We start from the raw sequence: 20,870 nt of genomic DNA, 5'->3' as shown, positions 1-20,870 counted from the left end.
GTTGAATTGTGGACTACTACACCCAAAACAGTAATCCCCAGACATCTCCTGGATCATTCATAAAGCTGCATACTCAGTCTTGAAGACATTTATGGCATGATCTAACTTAAATTATTGAGAAAGAAATGAAAGAAAGCAATTATGAAGGTGAGAGAAGGGAACACAGAGTACACCTTGCCATCCCGTTATTCAATATTTTTCAAAACAATACTTAGGGTTTAGTAGAGCTCCTCCTTAGAGAGGTGCTATCTTCAACTTCAGCATATTTTAATGGCTTTCAAAATTAGGAACACTGCTCACCAATTAGGAACAAAAGAGATATTGCCAAGTAAGAACTTGTAAGTCATTCTTAAGCTTGGTAAGTGATGTTTGAGTAAACTTCCAGAAAAGCTGATGAGAAAGCTGAACAGTAAAGCACAATCTCTGGAGTCCTTGTCACGAGATAAGAAACCAGCTACCACGTTGAACAGCCCTAGCACACCATCACTGCTGCTATGGGGTGATGCAGTGTATACCTGTCACTGCTGTACAGGACTCCGCCCCCAAAGAGTACTGGAATCAGTATGGATCTTCCCATCTGAACTCAGGAGATCCTGGAAAAACACTAACGCATGCCTTCAGTTAGAGAGAGAATTCCTCTTGGTCATCACAGATGCCTATGAAAGGTTAAATTAACTAATTCCTAATACACAACCCAGTTGACTAGACCACGAGTTAATCCAGCTGCACCAAAAGAAGCTGAATGTACTCATCTCCAAGAAGGTAGTAAACACAGCCATATAAGATTTGGACCATGGTGTATATCACAGCCATTGCCTGCCTCTGAACCTCCCTGGCTTTACAGAAACAGATCCTAAACCAAACAGTCACAGGGAACACACCTCACAGCCAGGCCTTCCAACACCAGCTTGTATGAGCCGAAGTCCCAGTGACTTTTGGCAACTCAGATCTGTCGTGATTGCTACAGCTGGGTTCAGCTTCATGGTCTCGGCAAGACCTTCAAAAATGATGAGGGTTTGAGATAGAGCCAAGCTTCTTGTCAGCGCTTCATACTTCAAGACATTTGTATTCATAATTCCTGTTACTTAACACAACAGATTCTAGCATGACAAATCCTAGAAAACTTACGCTGGGGTCTTTGTTTCCAGGATTTGCACCAGAGCTTAACTAAATTTGAAAGTATTTGTATGGCATCTCTGTTTGAGCTGCTGGTTGATGTTTTATGTTTCAATGTTTTAAGTAAAGTTTATTATGACAAGTCAGTGAAAGTGCTTTTAGTGGGTCAATAAATCATGGACCTATCATATCACTGGGTGACAGCTATGCAAAGCATAGAAGGAAATTTGATATTATTCCAACAAACTAGCAACTACAGCTACTTCCAGCTTAGCTACAGAGTCACATCAGCCTGTTGACTGTGAATTGAAGAGGTAAATAATTATAAGTTGTGGGGGTAAGGCAAGGTCTTTGTAGATTTTTATCTGTTTAATATTTTTAAAACTCTCTTGGGGGTTGAAATTATTATTTATTTAATCTAAAATGGTCCTCTGGATGCCCACCATGGAGTCTGTTCTATAATTACCTAATGCCTAATGTGGAGGAATGAGGAAGGGGCTAGGGGAAAACACAAAGCAGATGAAAAAAAAAAAAAAAAGAGGATAAAAAAGATTTCTGAGAGATTGAATTCAGTTTTGGCATCCCTCCAACCATATGGAAATCGAAGGGATGCTAAAAAAGTTCTAAGACAGCATGCGCAGGACAAGGGTGGGAAGTTTCCCTCACTATTACTGTCAGGAGACTAAAACAACAAAAGAAACCCAAACAACCAACGTTTTGTACACAAGACAGGAGCACTCCTGTCAAATCAGGGTGCGTGCCTGAACTTCAGAGAGAAAGCAACAAAGACCCAACTGCTTTCTGAAATTGTTTACACCTGATTAGGCACATAAGAGAAGTCTCTCTTTGGCAATGAGGCAGAGATGGAAGAAAAATGCGTAAGGAAAAACTATCCTTGGCCTCTTCTCCTCCACAGTGCTTTCAGCTGCCTGGTATAGCTTTTGACAGCAATAGCAGCTGCTTGTTGCCTGCTGTAGCATCGCTCTGTGTCTCGCCTGGGGTCTGGACTCCGTGGCTGCAGCATGAGAGAAGTTACATCACAGAAGGACTCACGGCTGGAAGACATCAGGGGAGACTCATGTTGAAACCAATTGTCTAGCTAAAATTAGACTAGGGAATCTTCTGTCATGTTTTCTTCAAATGTAAAGGGCAAAACCATGTGTGTTCATTCTGGATGCCATTTCTTTTCTGACTATAAATTAAGGGATTTAACCTACATAAATCTTTCAGTGAGAAGACTGTCACACTTAAAACCTGATAAAATATCTACGGATTCCCCTGCCATCAGGGCTGACCAATTAATCTGTTATGCACCACAATGGTATTTCACAAGCAATTTGTAAAATCTGAGAAAACTTGGGAGAAGCAATTTAATGTGCTTCTGCCTTTTTTCAGGATCTGAGGCTCTCAGTCCTTTGCAGTTTGTGTCCTCTTCTAAGGATGAGAAACACACCTCAGTTTTGAAAGTGAAACAGAGAGTAGAAGGCACAATGAGTTTGTGAAGTAAGACAAAAGGTAACTACATGTCAAATCTAGGTCTTCAGAGACACATTTGGTTTATTACTCAGCACTCTCTGGGAGGTCTGTGAAGAAGATCCATTTGAAGTCACAGAAGTTAGCACGTGAACCTGTTTACCTGCTGCAGCAAGACCTCCTTGGGCAACGCTCAAAATCAAAACGATATCTGTAAAAGAGTGTCACCAGGAATTCAGGGAGAATAACTCTTCTCGTAAAGGCTCGGTGGGCAGGTGACGATCGGCTCTGGGGAATATTACACGTGGGGCATGTGCAAACACAAACCATCTAGGCACACTTGTGAAAGATAGCCAGAGACACTTGCTCAGCATAGAGGGAGAAGTGGCAGGCTTAATTGATGAGAGAATTGGAAAACTGGCTGCAGAAACTGTTCCTTTACTGCCCCAAAGGGGCAGTCGAATGGCTGGGTCACTGAACTGTCTGAACTCCACAGACTTACACTATAGTGCCAGACCTGAGCAACCTTGGGCAAGTCACTTTTTCCTGTCACTCTCTGGTCCCTTGGATAACCCTGCCCTTTTAAAGTATAAGAACATAAGGGTGAATTCATTTTTAAAGCTATTGACTGTCTTAGGTGGAGGATAAGACATTATCCCTGATAAGTCCTTTCACTCCAGTTGTATCTTCACTTTTTCCTGTGGGGTCAGACTCCTACTCTTCCAGGTACTGCATGCAGAAGAAGAGGGACATTTCTAGTCTTAAAAAGACTTTCTTGGTATCTGAGGCATAGAAGAAGATAATCTATTATTACACACTCTCCTTTGCACATTAAAGCACTATTCAAATGACTTGCAGTTTGAGGTCTGAAAGGAAAGACTGCTAAATAACAGTATCTGTAATGCAATGAGGTCTACAATTAAGGGCTAAGCAGAAAAACTAAGCCTGAAAACATCTAAGAAAATAACATATAGACATTCTTAATTTTGTTTGAGCAAGTAAGTGGAAAAAAAAAAAAGGGAGAATAGAAAAGAGGAAAACACAAACATATGCTGTGAATCTGAAATAAGAATAGTACTGGAAAAGGTGCTAACAGTGAATCCCATGATTTGGATTAATTATAATTAAAAAAAAAAAACATAATTCTGTATAAAATATGGGGTCCAGCAGCGGAGCGTAAAGACCAGAGGGCAAAGTTATAAGAAAGGCAAAGATGGAGAATTGAACAGAGCAAGATCACAGCAGGGGTTAAGATAAATAGGACATTTTTGAAGTACATACAGAAGGAGAGGGCAGTGAAGGAGACAGAAGGGCCTCTTAAAAGTGGCATGGGTAATTTATTGACACAAGTAGTAAGGGTATTGTTTAAGGCGGAAAAAAATGAAATGAATCCTTTGCCTGAGTGTGCAGAGAGGAAAGGGGACAGATACTGGAAAGAAACATAAATTTCTGAGAGGAGAAAGAGAAATGCTTAAGGAAATCAAGATCATACTGGTGCTGGTGATCAAGACAGTGGAATGTCAGAAAAGCAAAAAAAAATAATAAAAAATGCAGGAACAAACGTGATATATCCCAAAATCTAAAGGAGAGGGGAAGAAATATTGCAGAGATGTTCAGAACCTGGAAAGCACTTGAGGGGAAGCTGTATGTGCTGGGAGAAATCTGACACTGTGCTACCATATGGTTAAAGCTAAATTCAGGTTGTGGGTGCCACCCAGCAAGCTGGTATTTTTGCTTCAAAGACCTTTTGGCAGTAAAGGAAATTTTACTAGCAATAAAAAGGCCGGTCTTCTTTGCTTCTTTCTTACTTGCCCGGTTTCCTTTCCACCACCTTCTTTTTTGCAAAGTCAGCCTGTGACGAAAAGGGTGCCTGCGAGGGAAAGTTCCTGAGGAGCTGTGTGACCACCATGCTTCCCCACAGCACATCCCAAACGCCCCGTTGCAGCTGCAGTACTTGGTGCCACTCCCAATGTGCGTTTTTACCTTCAACATTAAGTTTTTAAACAGTTCTAGAAAGCAGAAGCCTTACCAAAGACATAAAGAATCCACATCAAGTTGGAAAATCAGTGACCTCAGTCCATAAGAGCTGCAGATCCTAAAGGACTTGGCCCCACACACACCAGTTCAGCTTTATTCCACTGACTCCAGCGGAATCGCACACGAACATCCATCTGAGCACACGTGTTTCAGCTCCAGTGAAGAAGGAGTAATTAAACTGGGCCTACAGCATGTATATCATACAAGTGGAAATAGCAAACACACCAGCAGAAGGACAAACGTTGGAGGGAGATGGTGTCAATGACATGCACTTAAGCAAAGAAAGTCAGGCCCTAAAAGAATTTGTGGGGAATTTGGCTACACTAAGAATAGACGGTACTTGGAGAGGCAATGGGGCAGCTGCTATTCGTAGAAGTTTAGAATGGCTATTCTAAACTTAGTGAGCAAGTATTCAAAGGTGGTAAATACTGAAGGATATGCACAGATGCTACCAGGGGAAAAAAAAAAATTGCTGATTGAAGAGCATGATCAGGCAAGGTGCTGAGTGCCAGTTCCTCAAAGGAGATACACCGATCTATACCAGTTGAAATCCAGCCCCTACATGCTTCCTTCTACTCCTAGCAATGAGATTTCAGAGCTCTGAATCATGTAGGAACATTTTTCCACTATGCAGGATTATACTGCCAGGGCCTAATCCCACTGACATCAAGGGCAGACCTTTGAACAGCTCCAAGGGTTGGTGTGGACTTTCAATGAGCACGTCTAGTCTCATCATCTACAGCACTTCCCAAATTACCACTGAGTAACTGTCTTTACTTGCCTGGGTATGGTTTTGGTAACACTCCCAATCAGAGTACAAACTTAAGGCCATGACAGAGTTGATACCAAGTGCAACTGCTTGCATCAGATATACACAGTGCAGGTGTGGGGAGCACAACAGGCAGGATTCAGACACGGTGTGAAACTTCAGTGGTCAGTGGCCAGGGGCTGTGCTCTGTACTCTCCGGGTAAAACTCTGCCCAGCAATCACTCAGCGACCTTTGCAGACGATAATGACATGCCTAAAATAAATAGAAGTGCCACTGAGAAATTTAGGACAAGACAGAAATAAGAGCAGAAGCTGTAACTCCTCGGAAGATTTATAATTTATGACCGTTCCATGGCATGAGTTCAACTGTGACCTCTCAGCTGGCAGCTGTCTTTATGCTGCTTTCTCCTTCCACCTGCCTAGTGAGAAAACAGCCACCGTCTCCGTGAGCATGGATAAATCTGTCACACTGACTTACACAATGAACTCTCCGGAGGGAGACTGAAGTAGTCCAGAAAATAAATCTAGCCATCAGAAACAGTAGCAAGGTTGTCCAAGTTTACAGCATCTCCTTTTAACCCCTTTGGTGTGGACCTTAGTGGCTATAATTATGACTGGCACTATCTGACATGCTGAAGCCGGGAATCCTCTGCAGCATGATGGATGTCTTGCTCGGGACAAGTCAAGAGTGGGACACAAAAAAGCATCCAGGACAGGACAAGGTTGCAATGCACAGTTCTCATCTGGCGTGGCAGCCCTAGGCTTTAAAGCCCTACCCAAGGACATCCAGGTGGGAAAAAATGGTTTTATAAGAGAAAAATGTCTTTGCAGAAGTGTTCGGATCACAAGGACAAAGCACTGAATTAGATCATTAGATTTTAAGGCCAAAAAAGCATTATAAGTTTAGATGGATTATCGGAGTCCTTCCACTCCTCCTACCTTCTGATAGGAATATGGCAGATATTAAATTGATGTTGAATATAAACTGTGCCAGAAAGACATCACCCTTTAATAAAAACCCTCTAAGGCAAAGTGTCTTGGTGTGCTGCAGCAAAGTGCTTCAACCAAACCAAATGGCTGGCTGTGAGTGGGGTTTACAGTTTGAAAAAGAAACTAACGTTATTTTTCAATGAGCGGTTTCAAAAAAGAAAATATCAGATACTACTTTTTGCTCACGACTAATACTAAGAATTTATATCCAAACAACTTATAAGGGCTTTGCACTGTGATTCATCTGTGTTGTAATAGGTGATAAATTCATTTTAATAGGCAGTCAAAGAATGGCCCATCACTGTAGCTTACCTTGAACACCTCCTGCAGATGTGTTTGGACACCTTTCAACCAGATTTACAACACCTATGACATCTGTTGAGCCACACAGAAATAGGACCTTAGTACAAAGGCAAGGAAACTACAATATCATACAACATTATGGCCAGGACCAATGCCAACACCACAAAATCTCCTCCAGGCAAGCCCATTATTCTCACCAGACCTTAGTTTTATTCACACAATTTCTTCCTCCTGTAGCCCTAGTTTGCATCTGAGCTTGATACTGTCTCACGAACAAGGAAAGTCAATCTATGACACCTGCCAAGCCACATTCAACTTCACCATATCATGGCTTTGCTCTGGAGACAATAGTAAATGGTAGAATAAGTAGTTGAAAAGAGGCTCCTGCACCCACTTTCTCTACTGTAAAGGCTGCTTTGTAGCAAGGATTATTTTAATTTTTCTCCCAGGCCCCAAAGAGTGCACTGCAACTGGTCCACTTTATTCTCACCCCTCTATCATTCCCTTCCTCATTCCTGTTTTGTGTAAGATTTACAGAGTCAAAGCCCTCTGCAATTTTGTCTCCTGTGATCTTCAAACCTTATCACACACACCAGACACAGCTTTCTTCTATTGTGCTTAAGTTGTTTCTAAGCTTTTTCCTGCAGTGCTTAGATTTCAGAGGTCCACAACATTTGCTGTTCCTTAACTAAGAGAGAGGAAGCTATGGCACAAAAGGAATATTTTTTATCTGGAACTCATAAAATTACAAGACTTTCTCTTCTGTTATGGCAGTTAACACTTAAACCTTCTGGTCTCTAGATCTCTGTCATTAGTAATAAGAAGATATTTCCCTCAGTCCTTACCCATCTTCCTGCTTTGTACCCAAAACCTTCAAAGAACATGGGAACCTCTACTGGTTCAGTTTTCCATAAGAAACTAATGCTAAGATTCAATGCCAAACCCAATAACCTGAGGCACTTGGCAGGAGTCACCTTTCAACTACCTTGAGAAGCTCTTTTGGCACTGAGGCAGTCTGGAAGCAAGGAATTGGTCTGTGAACCTTCAATGTGCTTTTCTAAGGGGGGAAAAAAAAAATCCCCCAAAACTGTCAAGAACTTCTGTACGAGTGTCCCTGTCCAAGTACCACAGTAAAGTTATGAACAATTGTGCAAAGAAATCCTGCAATGTGCTGCTCAGGCTGCTAAAGCCAGGTGTTCAAAGGTGCCGAGTACCCTCAACTTCCCACGACCTGAAGGGAGCAGGGGTTACTTTGACGCCTTTACTGCCTTGGAGAACTGGGCACTGAGCAAAACACCTTGCACATGCTTTTCTCTTTAGTGCATTTCTCTCACATGCATTTCCACGTTGCTTAATTAGCTGATTCTGAAAGCCTTCTGTAAGAAGCTGCACGAGGCACATTCCAGTAACAGAGAAGGAAAGCAGTTTCCAAGATTTAGTTCATAAAAGCACTGTGGCAATCTTAATATCCCAGATATTGTTGACAGTGCAGCAGTGCAATGTAGCATAACTGTGTGCTGGCTGAGGTAATGATCGTGTGGCATGTGAGAGAAAGTGGGAGAGAGGGAGAACAAGATACTGGCCAGCAGAGGAAAATTGCTGTACCTTGTTGCTCTCCTAGCAGAGATTTTGTTCTCAGTCTTTCACTGCTACGTTTCAGGTCTTATCCTTCCCTTTTCTTGCCTTCTTTCCCACAATGACTTGTATTTCTCAGGGTCTCACAGCTCAGTTAAGAGTTTATTCCCCCCCCATGGCATTAGATACTATTACATGGCAGAAAACTGACATCACTCTCTTAGAGACCTGAGGTGACAAGATCTCTACAAGCAAATGGTTTGACCTTCCTAAGTGATGTTCCTTCTCCGACTACAAAAATACCTTTCTAAGCAAACCTATCTCCAGGAATATGACTTTTCCATCCACCCCCTCTTTTGTACAGAGTAAGGGGGAGCCTCTGCCTTGTCAGAACCAAAAAAACCTCTAAACATGACAGAGGATGTGATAAAAACAGGTGAGTCAAGACACCCAATATCTTCACCAAAACAGTGACACAAACTGTCAAAGTGGATCTGAGCACATAAGTCCCTCAAGTTCTGAGCAAGTCCCTCAAGAGTATATCTAACTAAGCACAAAAGGAACACCTTTAAGAAATTATTCTGATGAGTATGAATTTTCACAGGTTAATTTTTTGGGGAAAAAAAAAAAAAAAAGTCACTTGTCAGAGGCTAGAATCTTACCTGAACCACAATGATTAATACTCATGATCTCCACTGCTGACCTTCTCCACGTATTGTATGACAGTGCATAACTTGCTTGGATTACCAGCAAGGTTCCCTTCAGTACACTGGTCGCTGTCCAGCCACCATGGTGGTGTCTGAAGTGATGGATTGAGAGAGCTCAGGCAGTCACAGCACATGGTGCTATGATTGTAGTAAGCTGTTTTATTCTTCCTTGCCATTTATGTCTGAAAATGGGATATTATTGTTGGGCCTGGATGTGGAAACTCAAAAAAAAAAAAAATTCTGGGGAATAGCAGTAAGGAATGTTGCTTGCTCAGCAAGATTTGGGAAGAAAGGAAATGATCTATTTTGTGAATTGAAATTATCCCCTTAATGAATTTGGCTCTCTATTTCTAGTAAAAAACAACCCCTCATGCTTTATTTTTGTAAAAAAAAAAAAAAAAGTGTCAACTGTCCAAGAATACTGAACAGCTGTCCTGAAATAGCAGATTTTCCTATATGTTTTTTTTATGATTCAGTCCATTCCATAATTTTGCAATGAGAATTGCAGACAGTTCTATTTTGCTTGCAAGAAATATGCACAATATGGCATGTCCCTCCTAATCTTCTGTGATTAATGTATAAAAACACTCAGAACATATTTATACGATGGCTTGTAGAATTATAAAGATTGATCTTGGTTTCACTCACAGCCAATGGCTAAGGAGTACTTTAATCTGCTACAGGTGAAAAGGTAATGCAAACACTCTTGTGTTTATTTAGGACAGCTATTGGGAATATTTCATGCCATATTTCAAATACAAATACTCCTTGGCTGTCTCCAAGTCAAGGAAATATAAAGTCATTAGTATATGGTTTTCTACAATCTATTGTAAATATTAAAATTACACAGGTCATTTGACCCAAATTGAGATTTCTGCCTAGTTTCTTCACAATCTTGGTTTCCAGAGGACTGTGAGAGGAGGCAGTCTCCACCATGGCATCACAGTGCTGCAAAGCCCACTCTATAAGGTAGAGGGAATGGTATTTCAGGACATTCTTGGCAAAGGCTTCAAACCCCTTAAAGACTGAGAGAGACTGTTGCCTCTGAGTCAATGGAGAAGCCTCCTTCACCCTTAAAAATTAAAAAGTGCTTTTTGAAAAACGTTTTATGCAAATAGTCTGGAATCTTTTTAATTCCCCCCTATCCCCTCCCCCATGTACAGGTTAGGATCCTCAACTTGTGTCAGCTGGATTTCTACTTTGGCATTCACCCTCACTAAGAAATCTCCAAGGAAGAACTTATACCATGCCAGCTGTATACTTAGTGTTCATCACGTTAGTTGAGATGATTATTTTAGGCAGGCTTGAACTCATTTTCATAGCAACAAAGGAAATATCCCACAAGGATCTAAGAGGCGACTTGTCCCATGCAAACCCACTCTGTAGGGTCACGATTTACTCCACCTATTACTTCTCAGGAGGTTTGTATTTCTTCTTCAAGCTGAACTTCCAAGTCTAAAATTACCTAGCGTGCTTCACGTGGTAAGGAATTCATCTCCATCCCAAGACCTTCATGCAATATTGTCCTAATTTTATTCATATGCTCAGACAAAATTCTAAGTCAAGGAACATTTAAACAAGGAACTACAGGCTAAAGCTCCAGCAGCAGCAAAGTGCACGTGCATCAAGTAGCATTCAGATTCCAGACACTGCCTCCTACTACTTCTTTCCCACCCTCACCACACCATCTTTCCAAAATCCCCATCTGCTTAATTTCTTTCTTTGCTGAGTACCTGGAAGGCCTCAGGTTTAGTAACTTTTTACAGGTCACTTCTGCTCTGCAAAACCATGAAGAAAGACTGGGAAGAAAAAAAAAAAAAAGATTCAAAGTACATCAGGAGAGATTAAAACAATCCCAAACATGTTCTGGATTATACCAACATCTGATACAGAGGCTACATCTTATGATATGCCTGATCTTCAAGGTGAGTTTGGCTCATGATACAGCCTGACATAACTTAAGCCTGAAGCCCAGACTACCTTAGCTCAGCCTTGCAGTGATGAGGAAACTGCAGACAACTGTTGAGTTGTTTTTCATTTACTTTAAATATACAAGTGACCCCAGTAGTCAGTCAGTCATGAACAGAAATATATGAAGCCTTGGGCATCTTTAGTCAAACAGACTGCAAATACTGGACAGAAACTACCTCCAGTAACACAGGGTTACTCTGAAAAATGAACTCCAAGTTATTTGTTCAGATGACAACTCACTTCAGTCCAAGGGTAGTTATAAAAGAGCAGTCAGATACTAATGCACTGGGACTTGGGAGACTTAAGTGCAGTACCTGGTTCTAGTGAGGACTTTGTGTGCAGTTTCCACTCATGAGAGTTACTATCAGCTTCAGGCACCTGAGCTAGGAGCTGAGGATCTGCACATATTAAACAAAGACAGACAAGACTAACGAAGTGGTCAGACTTCAGCAAAAAGCTGCTTTTCTACCTCAACTGCAGAAGCAATTTTATTAATTCCTGACACTGGGTGATAAATTCACCCCACTGGTGCACAGCCCTTTCTCTTGACCTGCTCGCAGCTCCTTGGAACATGGGTGAGACATCAACCATGTTTATTTGCATCATCTGGCACAGGGGGGATTTGCATCTTGAGGGAGTATATGAGCAGTGATAGGCATGTCACTGCAAAAAGCTTTACTGGGGGTGCATTAAATGCATAACTGTGGCACATGGTTGTACAAGCAGTGAGACCAACCCACTCTGCATTATCAGTGACTTAAAAGATATGCTGACTGGGCAATCTTAAGGAGCTCCTTCTGAGCAGGTAAAGGTAGATAACACCAACTGGAATGTCTTCACTTCATACCCCCTGTGACTTTGTGCAGAGAGAGCAAATATATGGACATCCTTGAGACTCTTGTCAGAGTTCAAGAAGCATTTGGATGATACTCTAAGGCACATGGTGTGACTCTTGGGGATGGTCCTGTGCAGGGTTAATGGTTGGACTTGATCCCTGTGGGTCCCTTCCAACTCAGCATATTCTATGACCCTTGGAAAGGTATTCCTGCTGCAAGAAAAGGATGGGTTGGACAGACAGTGCATGCTGAGAAGCTGATGGAGTCACAGCCTCCAAAATAAAATTGATTCACTGCCTTTCACCAACTGTAAATCCTTATGTTAAAAATAAATAATAACAATAATAATAAGAATTTTTTTTTAAAAGTACCATTTAACACTGTTTCACATGGGACTCCTCACACAAGTTTCCACAGCACCCCTGACTTTGCCCTGGAACAGCCTGCTTCTAGCATTCAAACACAGTGTTAGTATGCAGAGGGGTTAGAGAGAACAAAGATCAAAATATCATTTCGTCCCTTGGGTCCACAAGCTATTGGCTGTGAATGTAAAGGAATTATCACATACAGGCTTACTTTTACAGGCAGCCTGGCAGGAATGCACTCCCTTTCAGTTAAAGATCTTTCATAGGGAGCAATAGAAATGTTCTGTTCCTTCAATATCTTTTCATTTCTTTTCAAGCATTTATACAAGTATTCAGAGGTTTAACCAGAAATGAAAGTAATTCATTTTAGGTTATGTGTATTAAGAGGCTCTGGGACTCCTCTACCTGTCTGACTGCACTAAAGATTTTGTTAGCTGACTCCTTTTTTAACTCTGGTAACTACCAGTAAATCCCAGGACTGGATTATTCTGTCTCCCTGAAACTAATTCTCTTTTCACACTGAGAAGCATTCAAAGCATTTGAAATTGTATGGGATTCATCAGCATGTTTACTAAAGAATTTAGTTGTAATCACTTGAAAACATCTGTTGCATTTTAGCTCAATAAGTGTAAATAACAGAAACGTAATGATGGCATGTGCACATTGGATACCATCTCTTGAAAAAGAAGAAAAAAGTTACATTTTTCTTACCCAGCACTTGATTGCCAAAAATAAAAAAGGAGAAAAGAAAAAAAGTACAAGACAGTGCTTGGGGAAGCAGAGTTGATTAATGGACTAGCCTGTTAAACCATCTGCTCTTGAGGACCCAGCTCTGAATCCCAGTGCCCCTCGCTGGGTCAGCACTTTTTCTGGTGCTCAGAAGCGACATTAACTCTGCTGGCCTTTTCTTTTAGGGAGTTTCATTTACCTTGGAAAAACATAAATATCTTGCCAGATTCTAAGCACCAACGTTAGCAAATTTTGGTAAAAAGGAAGTGTTGGATCAGCATTGCCTTTCAAAAAGAAAAAAAAAATCAGGTAATGCTAAAACTCAAGAAGACCGAGTTCAAAATGTGCCTCTGTGAGCAGAGAATAATCTGATCATCCTTGGAGTGGAATGTCATAAAATTAAAAGGAATCAAAAGGGAACCTGGGCCTTCTCTGTGGCACGCTGAATAAACGTGCTTCCTGACATTGTCTTTGATAGGGTCCCTATCAGTTTGTCACTTGGGCAAAAGGTATGGCTGGTCTAGCAATAAACGCTGTAATAATGTTCTGAACCCTTTGAACTAGATATCACAAGAGCTGGGGGAAGTCAAAATGCCATATAAAGTTAACTAAGCACAAGAGTGGAGGCCAGAGACAGATGCTCTGAGCTGAATGTCAGATCAAGGGACGAGATCAACAAGGTGCTTTAAGAGGTATTTCCTGGTTAACTCAGGAATCTCCAGCAAACTTTGTAGTCTTTCATCCAAGCCTTATTAAAAGAACAGAGCATGGGTTTTATAAGGGACACAGAGATGCAAATACACGCTCATTTGAACTCATCAGATCCCACTGGAACTGTTTTGGGTAGTTTCCCTCCCCAGTGCAATGTTTCAATTAAAATTATCATAAATGATAATGAATAAATGATACAACGAAATGAGAGATTGCAGCTCTGAAAGAGTGGCACACCATTTGATTTCTTGTCTCCAGTTCCAAGTGCCAAGTCTACTGCATAGATATTATTAGTGACTTGGTTTTATTCCCACCCCTATAAAATTTATTAACTATTTTTTTCAACTATAGTAACAATTAATTTATAGTTTACTGGTATTTTGAGTGTAAGAAGTATGTGGAAAATGATAGAAAATACTGATCACTCCCATACAGACATTAGCTTCACCTAAATGCCTACACAAAACTGAAAATTCAAAGTCAGGAGCAACATAAACCCAGCAGCTATAAGCAAGGATAGAACAACAAGTATCCAGGATACGTTGCACTTTAAGAATCATCACAAGATGAGAAAGACTTCAGAAACTATTCCAGTAGTATTGCTAGTCCCAAAATCCTCAACTAAGGAAGAAATCTCTCTTTGGCTTCCAGTGCCAAAGCATTACTGCAGCATTTCCCCTAGCGGCCACCTAGGAACAGGATTTCAAGGTATCAGTGACGTCCTAGCAATTTTAAATACACTTTCATTTCAATTCCAGTTTCAACTTGATGTCTCTTACAGTAGATACTTCCCTTGCACCATCACTATTTCTTTAATTCGCAGGCTGCGGAGGGAGTCAGGAATCTCGAAGATCGGGAGATCTGAACGGCTTTTTCCTTTCACGGGCCTAAATGCATTGTGTGTTTGTATGTAAATACATTATGATTTGTCATAGTTGCTACTGACACGCTGCCACCCCGTACAATAGAGAAGGTGGGATGTGGATCCGTACACATGCTGGTACACGTACGTGTTTGTGTTAACATGGCACATATGCCAGACAGATAATACGATGGCTTGGCGGCAAATAACGCAATATCGTCCCAGATGGGAAACACCGAAAGTGGCAATTTTTTTCAACTTTAATGCAGTCTTCAAGTACTCTCGCTATGCCTTTCACAACACAGACAGAATCGTGATCCAGTGTTTTCAGACTTCAATGATTAGCCATATGTGTTTCACTGAACGTGCCGAGCCAGATACCACTGCCAGCGCCCACTGAAGTCCCCACACTTGCATGTGAATAACACAAGAGAAAATCTGCCTCTGATTACTGAAAAGTATGCTGCATTTTTCTCACAATTGCTAGATGGTGCTGCTGGTAGTATAACATCTAACACTGGTTTATGGTATGTCTCTCCCCTAGCTCCTTTACTCTTGAAGACATCACAGGAGAGAAGCAACAAAACCATGCTGTTCTCACCTCCCACCTTTCACGTGCCTGTGTGGGGCTGCTTCTTCCAACACACATTGCTCACTATCCCCACAGCAGCCCATGTATTAGTGTTTTTAGGTGAGTTATAAGTGAAATATGAGCCCTGCTGTGCTGTGCTCTGCAGAAATATGCTTCAAGAGACAGTCTCGAGCACCTACCAATTCTAAATAATAAAACTGTTTGAACAGAGAAGCAAAGTACAGGTAAGACCAAATGACATGCAAGAGAAAGGAGTCTGATTCATCCTGCCCAATGCATTAATCTGAGGGCTCTGTGCTTACCCCCATTTGTCTTTTAAAACCAGAGCAGAAGACAAGCTTGAGTTGCAAGTTTTTTCACACTGAATGGACAGGAAATGTTAGAAACAAGCAGTAATGGGTGGCTTCTGACTGACACAGTCTTGACATAGTGAAGATTGTAGAACATTAGAGCAATGTCAATATTTATTGTACAGATATGTGTATTGATTGCACAGTAAAATGATCCAAAGTAATATATGCTATAATAATAATTGAACTCCATTCAGAAAAACAGCACTGACATGCAGAGAAGGAAAAAAAAAATTACAAAATATTATATCCATTTATTAAATTATTTCATGTGGGCATCCAATTACTGAGCAAACAGAAATAGCTACTACAAAGCACTAGACATCTCGCACGAGCAAAGCAGAAAGAAAGAAAGGTCACATTTCTAAAAGACACCATTTACAACTTGTTGGGATTTGCTAGTTCAGAGCAGCTGAGAAATTGGTTGTGACACTGCCCAGCTCAAAGTCTGTAAGGTGCCCCTGTATCCTCTCCTACTCTTTTGCTTTTTCTTATGAATGACTAATGAGTTTCTACATTCAGCATTACCACACGACACATCAATGCAAACACTGTGCTGTGCTTTGACCATGAGGGCATTACCATTTACAGGGTAGGAACTGCTAATTCAGAAAAGATTTGGATAAAATAAGAAAGGCTTCACTTACTTCCAAATTCAAACAGATGTGGCACCTCTTTATTCCCTCCCCCAACCCCTTCCTCTCTCTTCAAGAGTGGGTTAAGGAAAAAAGTAGCCTGCTTTAGGATTTTCTTTATTTTTATTATCTCTGGTGCAATTGGATTTGTTTAACTAATCTGGCTGTATATTTAAGTCTCTGAGTTCACAAATTATCCCCATAGTCTTCCCAGGCTCCATTTTGCCTAATTGCTGGTAACAATTCCAGCCATAGGACTGCTTATACAGCATATTTCCCACTCCTTCACCAGATGACTGGTTCTTTTTCTTTCTTTTTTTCCTTTTTGCTTTTAACAGGGGAATGATAATGTTCAGTATTGAATTAGTAATGATGTTCCAGTCAAAGACCGTGAAACTGTTTGAACTTGCAAATGTTTTTAGGAGTATCCAGCTACACGGCACTCGGTGTTGGACAAAACCATGGACTTGATGAGATAAACTTACCTGCAAGCATTCAAATGGATTCAACTAACATTTAATTCTGTTCATACATCTATGTCCAAAGACCATATCTCTTTGCAACAAGTCCATAAAAATGTATGGAAGTACCCAATTTATTCTTTCAGTGTTCTGTACTGGTTAGAGACATGTCAGGGGCTTTAGAAATGACCATTTAAAACAATGCTGAGCTTAAATACCTTTCTTTTCTGTACCCTGCTCATCTCACTTCTTGCCGGAATGGCATCATCAAAACCAAAATCTGGCCTGGGCTAGACAGATAAAACCTACTTTAATAGAATTAGCAAGATTCATTTCAACCTGTTAATTCAAGCTGCTTCTACCAGACAGTATAAACCACAAGCAAAACACATATTAATACTTTTATAATTTGCTCAAATAGCTACATTAAGGACTGGGGGATTTCCCTGTGACACTGCTGGGCTTTCTACACCCCAGAGAGATGGTTTCAGCACTTCCCCTGACACTGGCTAAACCCTGGACATCTATAATGACAATTGAAAGCACCTCCTTCAGTGGCCTTTCTTATGGTTCTTTCCACCCTCTTGGTTTTTTTGCATTTTTTAAAATTTTGATTGCTACTGTTTTGCTCTTTGATTTAAGAGCACCTTAACTGGGTTTGATAAGGCTGTTTTAAACCACACTTCAGAAAAGGCAATGTTAAACAGCCCAAAGCAGATCAAAATTGGACCACAGCTCGTTTGTAACTTCATGTAGCATGAAGTTGTAGGTAAAAGTCAGCATCAAACAGAAAAATAGCTCCCCTGACTTCACTGTTTTTCTTTGTCTTTGTGTGTTTTTCTTGCCCTGTCCTCAAGGCAGAGGGGAATAAGGCTCAGACAGCAGCAACAATATCATCTCCAACACAACCCTCCTCTCTCTGGAAAGAACAACTTATCACTGTTATCTCTCCATCAGGAAAAAAACCTCAGTCTCCACCACTAACAGGAAAGGAATAGAGGCTTATAAAATAATAAAGTTACTGAATAACTTACTTTTGGCTGCTTTATCCATTTTCTAGTATTGTAAGATATAGCAAATTATTTCCCTTTTTTCTTTTTTTTTTTTTGGTTTGAAATCTGCAGAAGACTATGGTCTTCATGTTCAAAATGTTTGGTTTTATTCTACCTTTTATTACCCACTGGCAACATCAAATTAGGTTTGAACTTTTGTTCCTCGACCATTTTTCCCCAGCAAGAGTAAGAAAGCAACTCCTAAATCTCATTAGCAAGCATCTACTGGTGAAGCCAATGTAACTCAAAAGTTCCTGTTCACTTTAATGCTCTCATATCAGAGAAATTCCCATCTCTAGGAAACTTCTACTTGCTCCAGCAGCCAGTATAACACAACGCTACCAGCATACCTTCTTAAGGTTAGTTTGCTCAGGTGCCTGCATGTGGCAAGAGCCCGAGGCCATGCCATGCATGTAGGGGGGAGGAAGGTCTCAGTCACCCTCAGCTTCAAGCTGGGTGCTCAGAGAAGCTGTACCACGTTGTCACTCCAGACTCCAGTGGATTTTGCGATGGGGTCTAGAGACATCTCAATATTCAAGATTTCAGTTATTATACAAAAAAAAATAGAAAAATTAAAAAGAGAAGGAGTGGGAGGAAAGCAGAATCCAGATGGAGAAAGGGAACACAGTCTGGTTTGGTTTTGTTTTGAAAGGGCTTTTTTTTTTCTTTCCCTGAACTGAAACTGGTTGCATTTAGCTTGCAGCCCTGTTTGTATGGTGCAGATACACTAATGATTAATGATGTGCCAAGTGGTTCAGAGAAATTCAATTCAGACCCACAGATACTTGTCAGTCCCCAAGGAACAAGCACATTTTTTAAAACTGACCCACTAATTATCCATAAAAAGATTCAGGTAGTGGAGCACCCTTGACCTTATTCTCAATGGCAGCAGCAGGTCTGATTTCAGGGAGTTTCTTTTACTTCTTTAGTTTTCCTGCCTCAGAACTTGAAAGGCCACAGTCAGCGTCAGCTTCCGCTCCTTGGTAGTTTCCTAAATTTTCCAGATGATATTTTGTACAATGATGTGTCATTTCATGTTGTATCAATCACATTTTAGTATGTCACTTAATATAGCATAAGGCAATATGATTGACACAATCTGAGATGACTTGTCACAACACAACATGTCAACTGGGACATTTATACGTTTTGGGTTTATGTACACACACACTGAGCCTTCAGAGGGTGTGGGGGGTGGAGGGAGGACACTCTCCCTCCTTTAAAAGTTTTCGTAACACTTTCCATTTGGGCAATTGATAAGCATCTGTTAAATATATTGAAATTTCTTCAGTTCTCTTTCGAGGCTATCTCTAATAATAATAAACTAAGCGAGCTTGAGTTTATTCCAACCTCTATTTATAATGGACACCTTTTTCCTGACATATATATAACATGCCTTACTCCCAAGAACAGCCTCATTGTTAGGGAGTGGCGTAACACAAAAACTCATTACAATTAACCACTTGTCCCTTGGTGGTATCTGACGCTAATTCAGCTCCCAAACAATTAATTTGGAGTAACCTCACAAAGCGATCCCTAAGCAACAGTAATTGGCTAATTCCCCTCTACTTATGGTTATGCTCATTATATTACAGACAACTTTAAATCAGGCTGTCATCACTAGTTCTTGCTGTCACCGAGGCAATTCAGAAGGATGAGTTACTACACCCATGATCGCTTGTAGCCCATCTGCGGAAGGAAAGGTCCATCCAGGAGCACCGGGAAGGTGGGAAATGCTCAGCCACATTCTGCAGTGGGTTGAGGACACAGCAAGACTGCGACAAAAGCTACAGAAACTACAGAACTCATTCCTGGTGAAGAAGTACAGCTCCTTAAGAAAGATTTTAAGGAAAACAGGTTTGTCGTACGATCTTTGCACAGTACAGCCTGGCAGGGCAACCCTGGCTGGGCACAGGGACTTGAGTCATGATACTGTATTCCCTCTGTTCTTAGAGCTTGGCTATATGGCAAAGCACAGACACCAGCTAACCAGGATGCCAAACAAAGGGAGCTCAGACACGTCTGTGCCTACCTGCAGATTTCACTTTGTTCTGCCCCATGCCTTGATTCTCCATTTAGCAAACAGCCTGTGCCTCACAAGAGTGTTTTTGAAGTCACGACTCAAAAACGGCTGAAAGATGCACTGTGACTGTTGAAAAGTAGAGTACAGAAGGATTTCATGAGCTTGTTAAAGTGAACTGGATCTTTCTTGGACTGCTGCCACTTTTTGCATCTGGGGAAATAACTTAAGAGTGGCAACTGCACAGCCAGATGTTGCAAATCTATTACTTTAAGGGGAGTTTTTGGTGGCACAGTGTGGTGCTACACAGAGATATTGGAACATACTCTAAATATGTCAACTCAGGTACCAGGGACGGTACATTCTGTCCAAGACAGCTCTGTCATCAGTCAAAAGGACTATGTGATTGACTTAGCATCTCCAGCACAAAGATAAGAATTCTGCCATGGCATATGGTGTATCCTGACCTGACAAGCAGCTGTAGGGAAGTCAGAAGTGCAGGTATCTGCAGATATGCCACCTCAGATCACATCTGAAAAGTGGTCCCTGGCCAGAAATGCAATATCCCATATTTGCCCTGAGGTTGCAGAACTACAGAGGGTGAACAAGGAAAAAAAAAATAATTACAATAGATTCAAACTAACATTATGTCATTGTTGTCCCCCCCCCCTTCCCTCCCCTCCCCAAAAAAAGAATCTTTAAAGACCAAATGCTTCTATTTTCCCCAATATGTTCACCAGAGTTTTCTGCAACATGGCAGTTCAACTTATAGCGTCCATATGGTGAGCCGTTTCTTTTAAATTCAACATGCAAAGATATTCAAAATCAATCAGTAATTTGTAAGGAACCGTGAATCAAGAAATGCACTGTTCTGTCATCAGTATTTCTTCCAAGTACCACAGTTCTTCCCGCTTCTTAACCTGTGTTTAATGGGGTAGAATCTCGGTGAGACTGGATAGGCATCACTTTTAATTTGCAGTATTCCTAATCTGGGGAATCAGAGACCTCAAAAGCACAGACTGGAAAACAGGAGAAGAGACCACATCCTCGGGCAGTACATTGCCACAGCTCTCATTATGACCATCTCAGCATATTTAGTATATCATAAATGCCAGCTACAAAAAAATAAAAAGAAAATCCAAACAAAACACATGGAGCAGTAGGATACTTTTTTTCCTAGCTGAAGGATAATCAGAAGTTCAAAGGCAGAGAGACCAGACCTGAGAATTCCCTGACTTCTCCCCAAAAAAACACAGCCCTAATTATCAGCCCTTTCTGTGAGGCAGCGCTCAACACTGCTGCCCTTGCCCCGTCCC

This window comes from Empidonax traillii, unplaced genomic scaffold (genome assembly GCF_003031625.1).
Source record: "Empidonax traillii isolate 1590-97213 ecotype Southwest subspecies unplaced genomic scaffold, ASM303162v1 scaffold41:size1892772, whole genome shotgun sequence".
NCBI classification, from domain to species: domain Eukaryota; kingdom Metazoa; phylum Chordata; class Aves; order Passeriformes; family Tyrannidae; genus Empidonax; species Empidonax traillii.
The sequence above is the reverse complement of the archived record's forward strand: the minus strand, read 5'-3'. Positions refer to the sequence as shown.